This window comes from Pinus tabuliformis, chromosome 9 (assembly GCF_031772625.1).
Source record: "Pinus tabuliformis cultivar Carrire ecotype Pingquan chromosome 9, CPIR1, whole genome shotgun sequence".
Taxonomy (NCBI): domain Eukaryota; kingdom Viridiplantae; phylum Streptophyta; class Pinopsida; order Pinales; family Pinaceae; genus Pinus; species Pinus tabuliformis.
The window spans coordinates 1,644,961,808-1,644,971,745 of NC_142307.1; the positions used below are offsets into that span (position 1 = coordinate 1,644,961,808).

The following is a 9,938-nucleotide window of genomic DNA, read 5'->3' on the forward strand; positions in this document are numbered from 1 at the left end:
ACGTGACAAATATAGTCCTACCATAATCAAAGACGTTCATCCATCGTCAATCATAGACAACCATAATAAACCATAGAGAACATGGACAATTATAGCCTATCATGGTGAACATGGTAAACCTATCGTCAACCACAATTAACGAGCCCATCCATGGTCATCTATGGTAAAACTAGTCAAACATGGTGAACCATGTTCAATTATGCTCACCATGGTCAAAATTGGGTAACTATTGTCAACTATGGCCTTCATGGTAAACCATGGCCAATTATTGTCAAATATTATCTCCGTGGTAAACTTTAGTTAACATGGTCATCCATGTTCACCCTTAGTCCACCATAATCTATCTTAATAATCCCTCATCAACCATGGTAAACATGTTCAATCATTTTCGACCATGGTCAATAATGATCAACCATCCAACCATAGCCAACTATGTTTGTTAATGGTCAATCTTGGAAAAACAATGTTAATCATAATCAACATGGCCAATGTTGATAATCATGGTCCACCATGGTTGACTGTGTCCAATTAATTCCAACCATAATCGATCATGGGAAACAATAATTAACCAAGATCAACCACGATGGTCTCAATCAACTATGGTATCCTTGATCCACCGTGGTTAACCTTCCTCAACCATTAATGTAACATTAATATCAAGATTAATGTTACATTGAACATGGTCAACATTAATTTGACAATGTAACAATGGTCATATGGTATTAGATTAATGGTTTACCATGTTGAACTCTAGTCAATTATGGTCTACCTTGATCAACACTCTTCAAAACCAATCAACCTTTCTAACCATGGTCAACCTTGATCTAGAATTTTTAACCATAGTCAACATATGTCAACCATAGTCAACCATCATCAATGAACCCACCCCACATACATTGGTAGTCAACGAGCACAATCAAATTACTAAATCTGGTTGACATACACCTATGAGTGGCATTTTTCACTTATGTGCCAATCGACATATGAAAATGACACCATCAACATATATCAACTAAATTTATTAATGTGATTATTCTAATTATATATAAATATAAATAAATAAATAGATTGAATAAATTACCTAATAAATTCTTTTATTTATAATAATTCCTTCAATAAAATTTGTGTTTTAAAATGAATTTTAAAAAATTAAATTCAATATAATGATATTTGGTATAAATTACTACTTAAACCAGCCATACTACTCTTTTATAATTCACTTTGTTGGTAATTTTAACATAGAATTCCATGTTTTGTGTTACATTGTCCTTTTATTGTAGTAGAAATTCTATTTGACTAAACTTCCATGAAGCTTTGATTAGACTTTATATGAGCACAAAGGGAAGAAAAGGAATATAGAACCAAGAACAACAACCACCTCTTTGTAACTCTCTTTAGCGAGGAATAACAACTCGTCTTCTTACAACGAAAGAATAAATATGAGTCTTCACTTTTCAAATTTCAATGAAAATAGTAGCCATAGATATCAACAACCATAAATTCATTTTAAATACCTTTATTTATAGTCATTTAACCAACAAATCCAAGTTGATTCTAGTAAATATTTTTGAAACAAGGACAAAATTAATTTCTAAATGGTATTTTTGATATATTTTATTATACATTTAATTAAATTTAAATTCTAAATCTTCTATGCATCATTAAAATTTATATTGAATGAGTATTTATTTTCCAAATATGTAATGGACTTATAATTAGATTAATTGAAAATATATGAAAATACATATTTGCTTTTGGTTTTTTAATGTTTTTTTAATATATTTTTAATTTTAGATCCGAGACTTTTGTGATCCATAATATAGATAACTGTCTTTCAGACAGTTATTTATATTTCCAATTTATATCACTAAATGTCTATCAAAAATATGGAAAGTTCATACTCATCAATGTAGAATTTACTCTGTTATGCAATGAAATAAACATATAATGAAATAAAGTGAAAATTATGACAATTTTTTTTTTTTTTTTAATTTCCTTGAAAAATTAGTCTTATTTTTTCTACTATTATTTTATTATTTTCCCTTAAATTCCCAATTTAAACTTCCAAATTTTCATAATGCCTTTATTTCGTTTAATTCTACCTCTACAAAATCCCATTTTAATAGCATCAAGAGCTTTCTCAACAAAATGGAATTTAACGTGGAAAAATCTACATCCAAAGCATCTCGCTTTCACCTCCTTAGGTATCTAGCCTCTTCGCTATCCACCACTCCTCATCTTTTGAATCCATGGTTTTTTCTCAAATGGAAATGCTCGGTTCACCTTGTCGATTGGTTTGTTCAAACATATCTTGAGAGAATCATCTATTCGTTGGTTCATTCAAAGGCCTATTCTATAAAGTTATCCGATTAAATCATTCAAATAAATCTTGGGGAAAACATCTATTTGTTGGTTCATTCAAATTCCTATTCAAAAAAAGCTATTGGTTCATATAAATGCTCATTGATTTCCCTTCTCACACCTTCATCTTCCATGTCAATGGTTATTCATACTTCCATGTATGACATCCTCCATCCTATTTGCAATATCAATCTCTTACACTCATAGAAAGTCCTAATTTTTCAATTTCACGACCAAATATGAATTAATTTTCTCCAAATTTTTCCAGGGAGTTACTAAAGGTTGCCGCACAAATCATTTCATCATGTTTGATACCTACCTCATTTTACTGTAATTATTGTTACCTTTTATTAGTCCCTGCCATCTGGCATCCGGCAGGGACTATAGTAATCGTTCCGTACGGAGATAGCATTAATTCGAAGGTGTTATTCGGTTGTTTCGGTTGTTATGCTAAAGTTTCGAAATGCTTTGTGCGGGACGTATGCTAAGTTTCATTCGCAGCTCAACTTCGCCATCTTATTTGGCCTCTTCCCGAGGCGGAAGAGGCTCGACCATAGCTTAAAAGCAATAAGCCTGGTGCATTTTCGCTAACCGTCACGGGTGTCTGGTTTTAATGTTAGCATTACTTCTGCCCGGGTATGCGAAGGTTTAGTAAAGCTCCGTGTTCCCTGTTACAATGTTCTGCATTAGCAGCTGGTGCATGCCATGATGCACCATGGTTCAACAGCTGTTATTCCGAGGTACTAGGTGCTGTTTCCTCGGCCGTGCGCAATGGTGAGAGGAATAGTAGTTACAGAGGACAAGCTTTTCAGCGCCCACGCAGACCACAAAATCCGCGTATGAGGCCGCTCTGGTTCGAGTTCTGGGGATGGCCACAAGCGAATAGCCACAATACTCACGCTGCTGGATTGCATACATCGCTGGATGAAGCCGAAGCGCGACGTTTTTGGATGTTGGTCAGGCGGTACTGAAAACCCTAAGTCCCCGAAGCATGTGGGCGCGATATGCTCTCTGGCTTACACCAATGGTTTCTTGTATTCAGGCTCCTCAGATATGACTGTGAAGGTATGGCGAGTCTCGGACCTCAAGTGCGTCGAAACGATTCAGGCTCATGATGACGTTGTAAACGCCATTGCTGTCGGGCGGGTGGCATACCAGGGCTAAGAATCAGACTTTCTGTGGCCAGCAAAGATTGGAAACTTAATTGTCTGTGGCAGCGAGGGTTGGGTCAACCTTGTAAGGCAGCGGATTACCTTTGCCAAGTAGCAGAGTCTTCCTGAGCCTGAGGCTGCAGGTTGGTCTTCCAAGGCGGCGAAGGGCCTCCTGGGAACAACGAATTACTCTTCTGGGTACCAGAATCATCCTGAGGCTGAGGATTGATCTTTTAGGGCATCGAAGGCCCTCCTGAAGAGGACAGAGGATTGGCCTACCGTGAAAGCAACGGAATTCTGAGGCAACGTTTCACAATTCTATGCATGTGCACAAGGCTATATATATCCTCAAGTACACTCACATAATAGGTATGTCAAAAACACTGATAATCATCAACCTAAGTGACTCCTGATTAAAAGTTAATTGCAACTAGAGTAAATCCTAGTATAATAGAAACTGAATATCAAATTACAATTCTCATAATATGAGGCATAAAATCTACTGTTCACCATTACCATGTTAGCAAAACAAGAACTGCCAGCTTTTCATAATTCCTGGATCTCTCTGCTCTTCTCTGAAGGCATAGAATTTGTTGTCTAACAGCGCAAAGAAAGCAAGCCGTTCACAACATCACCTACCTACTCCCAAGTCATTAACTGCACGAAGCCATTCAAATAAGCCATTAACTCAAGTGGTTCAAGAGGAAGATATGGGGGAATTGGTTGAGTCACCACAGATTGATATGTCTCTGGTTTTTCTATACCGTCAGGATCAACACACAGGCTGAAACATCCCAGGTATTCCTATACGGCATATACTGGATGGTTCTTTGATTTCTCATCTTTACTTACAACGTATTCCAGCTTCGTCACTCGATCATGGCGATCTTAGGGTGCAGGTAACGCGACACTTGGTATCCATGCGGTAGCATGAAGTCCAGCGGTCCAGCCGTGGCAAATTTTATATATTTATATATTCTAATTGTCATATTATTTTATTTAATAATTTTTTATATAACTTTTAATTATTCGTTTTTTCTTTTTATTACTAGCCTGTTTATTACTACGTCCAGTCTCTTTGCTAATCTAATTGAAATTCATAGGTTTCATTCAGGCCTGCTGACTTCTTGCATGGCTAGTTTTTCAGGGTTATCTGGTTGGAAATGGAATTATAGATGAAGCATTTGACAGCACATGAAGCATTTGACAGCACACAGGTGCCAGCAGTAGCAAAATGGGATGCAGATTTCTATGTTAAGGTCGATGATGATGTGCATGTTAATTTAGGTACCAATCCCTCATTCTTTTAGAACCAGGATAAGTTGATAACTACTATCAATGGAAGGATATCTTTGCCCTATTCTGTTATCACTAAGAACATACTGATGCTCTTCTCAGGGATGCTGGCCACCACTCTTGCACGATACCGATCTAAAACAAGAAGTTACATTGGTTGCATGAAGTCTGGACCTGTTATTGCACAGAAGTAAGTAGCTATGACCAAATAGCATAAAGCAATTTGGGTTTCCAGATTTAGACAAAACAATTTCTTCTCTTGAAATGGAATTAGCAGTTGCTCGGATTGAAAAATCAGCCAACCTCAATGGGTCACCTGTTCTTGAGAAGCCTGATGGATAAGGCCCTGAGGTACGCCAGAAGGCATTTGTTGTGATTGGAATCAATACATCTTTTAGCAGTAGAAAGCAGCGGGACTCTGTTCGAGAAACCTGGATGCCACAAGGTCCATATCAGTTATTGCTAATAAATTTATAGGTTTTGAAATTTGGTTAATAAATAATAAATGCTTTTAATTGCAAAAATAGTTCTCATGAGCGTGTATGAACCTAGGGCAGGGATATTCTGTTGTCTGTAGCATTTCTAGATATCCGTTGATTTTGATAATTGGACCTTTTGTTCCTCACAGGATCCAAACTGAAGCAGTTGGAGGAGAAGAAAGGCATTGTTATTAGAATCGTTATTGGACACAGTGTAACACCTGGTGGTATTTTGGATCGTGCCATTGATTCAGAAGACGCACAACATCATGATTTCCTTAGATTGGAACATGTTGAAGGCTACCACGAGCTCTCAGCAAAGACCAAGACCTATTTTTCTACAGCAGTAGCAAAATGGGATGCAGATTTCTATGTTAAGGTCGATGATGATGTGCATGTTAATTTAGGTACCAATCCCTCATTCTTTTAGAACCAGGATAAGTTGATAACTACTATCAATGGAAGGATATCTTTGCCCTATTCTGTTATCACTAAGAACATACGGATGCTCTTCTCAGGGATGTTGGCCACCACTCTTGCACGATACCGATCTAAACCAAGAATTTACATTGGTTGCATGAAGTCTGGACCTGTTCTTGCACAGAAGTAAGTAGCTATGACCAAATAGCATAAAGCAATTTCGGTTTCCAGAGAATATCCTAAAATACGATTTTAGTGTGTATCATCTACGTTACATTGGATGCAAAGAAAAGAGGAATATCCACATAATCTTTTCATTGTTTTCTGTCAAACTATATACACACATCATAATTATTCTTCACTTGTGTATATACTCCATTAGGGTTTGGGCAATCCCCATGGCTCCTGCAAGTAGGGCGTTTTTCTTATTTCTTGTAATGATACCTGTTGTTCAGGTAGCGAAGTGTTATGTAGCTGTTGACTTACCATTCCAGTTTACATGTTTAAAATTATATTCTTCTGCTTCTCTAATGGAGTACTTAATACTTTTCTCTGGGGTTACATATATATGTGTAACTATGAAAAAGAAACGAGAGGATTTCCTGCGCTCCTTTTTTAGTAGGAGAATTATATTGTTACCTTGTCTCCTTTTCTGATAAAACATTTATATACTAGCCATTTTCATAATCCATTCTGTGTCATAGGTTTGTGCTATAGGGTGATATTGTATACTGGCATCAAGTTGTGTCCAGCTATAGCTAAATTTTAGTTATGTATATTTATGCATGTTCATTCTACTTAAAGCCCAATTGTTCAAGTCTCTTTTTCCTAATCTTTTTAGCTAGTGTAAACAAGAAGTAGTTGATTAGGTTAGAAATTAACTCATTGGTAATTTATGAATCAGTTGTCTGTGAAAGGTGTTGAGATTGGAGTTTCCACAACAGCTGGGGTGAGTATATATATGGCTAGACTATCACATTGATATAATTTATTCTCAGGTGAGAGTTCAAATCATGACTAGACACAGAAAGCCCAATATTACATATATTGAACTAATCACATTGGGTTCCTTTCTTTTCCTGCTTCCAGGTCCAAAGGAATGAGATACATGGGCTGATTTTGCAGAGCATAGGTATAAAGCGTTTGACAGCACACAGGTGCCAGCAGTAGAAAAATGGGATGCAGATTTCTATGTTAAGGTCGATGATGATGTGCATGTTAATTTAGGTACCAATCCCTCATTCTTTTAGAACCAGGATAAGTTGATAACTACTATCAATGGAAGGATATCTTTGCCCTATTCTGTTATCACTAAGAACATACGGATGCTCTTCTCAGGGATGCTGGCCACCACTCTTGGACGATACCGATCTAAACCAAGAATTTACATTGGTTGCATGAAGTCTGGACCTGTTCTTGCACAGAAGTAAGTAGCTATGACCAAATAGCATAAAGCAATTTGGGTTTCCAGATTTAGAAAAAACAATTTCTTCTCTTGAAATGGAATTAGCAGTTGCTCGGACTGAAAAATCAGCCAACCTCAATGGGTCACCTGTTCTTTAGAAGCCTGATGGACAAGGCCCTGAGGTACGCCAGAAGGCATTTGTTGTGATTGGAATCAACACAGCTTTTAGCAGTAGAAAGCAGTGGGACTCTGTTCGAGAAATCTGGATGCCACAAGGTCCATATCAGTTATTGCTAATAAATTTATAGGTTTTGAAATCTGGTTAATAAATAATAAATGCTTTTAATTGCAAAAATAGTTCTCATGAGCGTGTATGAACCTAGGGCAGGGATATTCTGTTGTCTGTAGCTTTTCTAGATATCCGTTGATTTTGATAATTGGACCTTTTGTTCCTCACAGGATCCAAACTGAAGTAGTTGGAGGAGAAGAGAGGCATTGTTATTAGACTGTTGTCTGTAGCTTTTCTAGATATCCGTTGATTTTGATAATTGGACCTTTTGTTCCTCACAGGATCCAAACTGAAGCAGTTGGAGGAGAAGAAAGACATTGTTATTAGATTCGTTATTGGACACAGTGTTACACCTGGTGGTATTTTGGATGGTGCCATTGATTCAGAAGACACACAGCATCATGATTTCCTTAGATTGGAACATGTTGAAGGCTACCACGAGCTCTCAGCAAAGACCAAGACCTATTTTTCTACAGCAGTAGCAAAATGGGATGCAGATTTCTATGTTAAGGTCGATGATGATGTGCGTGTTAATTTAGGTACCAATCCCTCATTCTTTTAGAACCAGGATAAGTTGATAACTACTATCAATGGAAGGATATCTTTGCCCTATTCTGTTATCACTAAGAACATACGGATGCTCTTCTCAGGGATGCTGGCCACCACTCTTGCATGATACCGATCTAAACCAAGAATTTACATTGGTTGCATGAAGTCTGGACCTGTTCTTGCACAGAAGTAAGTAGCTATGACCAAATAGCATAAAGCAATTTCGGTTTCCAGAGAATATCCTAAAACACTGGACCTTTCCGAATTGAATTTGTTTATAATTTTGTGAAAATTGTGATTGAAGATGTATAGAGCTAAATAATTTTAGTGTGTATCATCTACGTTACATTGGATGCAAAGAAAAGAGGAATATCCATATAATCTTTTCATTGTTCTGTCAAAATATATACACACATCATAATTATTCTTCACTTGTGTATATACTCCATTAGGGTCTGGGCAATCCCCATGGCTCCTGCAAGCAGGGCGTTTTTCTTATTTCTTGTAATGATACCTGTTGTTCAGGTAGCGAAGTGTTATGTAGCTGTTGACTTACCATTCCAGTTTACATGTTTAAAATTATATTCTTCTGCTTCTCTAATGGAGTACTTAATACTTTTCTCTGGGGTTACATATATATGTGTAACTATGAAAAAGAAACGAGAGGATTTCCTGCACTCCTTTTTTAGTAGGAGAATTATATTGTTACCTTGTCTCCTTTTCTAATAAAACATTTATATACTAGCCATTTTCATAATCCATTCTGTGTCATAGGTTTGTGCTGTAGGGTGATATTGTATACTGGCATCAAGTTGTGTCCAGCTATAGCTAAATTTTAGTTATGTATATTTATGCATGTTCATTCTACTTAAAGCCCAATTGTTCAAGTCTCTTTTTCCTAATCTTTTTAGCTAGTGTAAACAAGAAGTAGTTGATTAGGTTAGAAATTAACTCATTGGTAATTTATGAATCAGTTGTATGTGAAAGGTGCTGAGATTGGAGTTTCCACAACAGCTGGGGTGAGTATATATATGGCTAGACTATCACATTGATATAATTTATTCTCAAGTGAGAGTTCAAATCATGACTAGACACAGAAAGCCCAATATTACATATATTGAACTAATCACATTGGGTTCCTTTCTTTTCCTGCTTCCAAGTCCAAAGGAATGAGATACATGGGCTGATTTCACAGAGCATAGGTATAAAACGTTCTGAAAGTTTTAAACATATTTCATTATTTCTGAAAACTCTCATTGTTTGTTGTTGCTGTTTTAACCGTTGGTTGCTGCTATTGCTGACTCACTCTTTTTAAATAAATGAATTCAAGGTTCATTTCTGACCTTATTTCTTATTATTGTTTTCTGTTTATTACTTATTTCTTGTTGGTGTTGATGTTTCAAAATTTTCTTATAAATTCAAGACTCTTTCTCATAATCACTTATTATTTTTTTTGTTGTGTTAACATTTTTTAATAAGTTCTAGACTCTTGCTCAGAATCCCATGCTGTTTGATTTGCTTGTGGCAGATTGCAATGCAGCATGTGGAGAAAGATGCAAAGAAGCATCCCGCCATAGGATATGCTTGAGAGCTTGTGGTACATGCTGTGCCAAATGCAACTTTGTTCCTCCTGGTAAATCAGGAAATACTGATCTCTTCCCCTGCTACGCCAACCTAACAACACATGGCAACAGACACAAGTTCCCTTGAGAATATAACATATCTTTTGAATAATATGTATGATCGGTGTCTATGCTTTTGTGTACAGTTTCCCATTAACAGGTGATATCTAATTAATAAGATGTATATTTACTATAACATATTGAATAAGACGTATGATCATTATGTCAAAAGAACTTAGCAGAAGTGGTATGTGTTTTTTAATTGTGTGGTTTCAAGATAATTATTGGTTCGGGTCTTTAGAAATAGTTATAAAAACATGAAACCATCCTAATTGTGTGGATTCAAATCTAACAGTGTGAATTCAA

At 36.3% G+C, this 9,938-nt stretch overlaps 1 pseudogene; it reads left to right on the forward strand.

Moving 5' to 3' along the window:
• Positions 1 to 6,105: 6,105 nt before the first annotated feature.
• LOC149155146 (beta-1,6-galactosyltransferase GALT31A-like) lies at positions 6,106 to 9,538 on the forward strand (annotated as a pseudogene).
• The last annotated feature ends 400 nt before the right edge of the window (positions 9,539 to 9,938 follow it).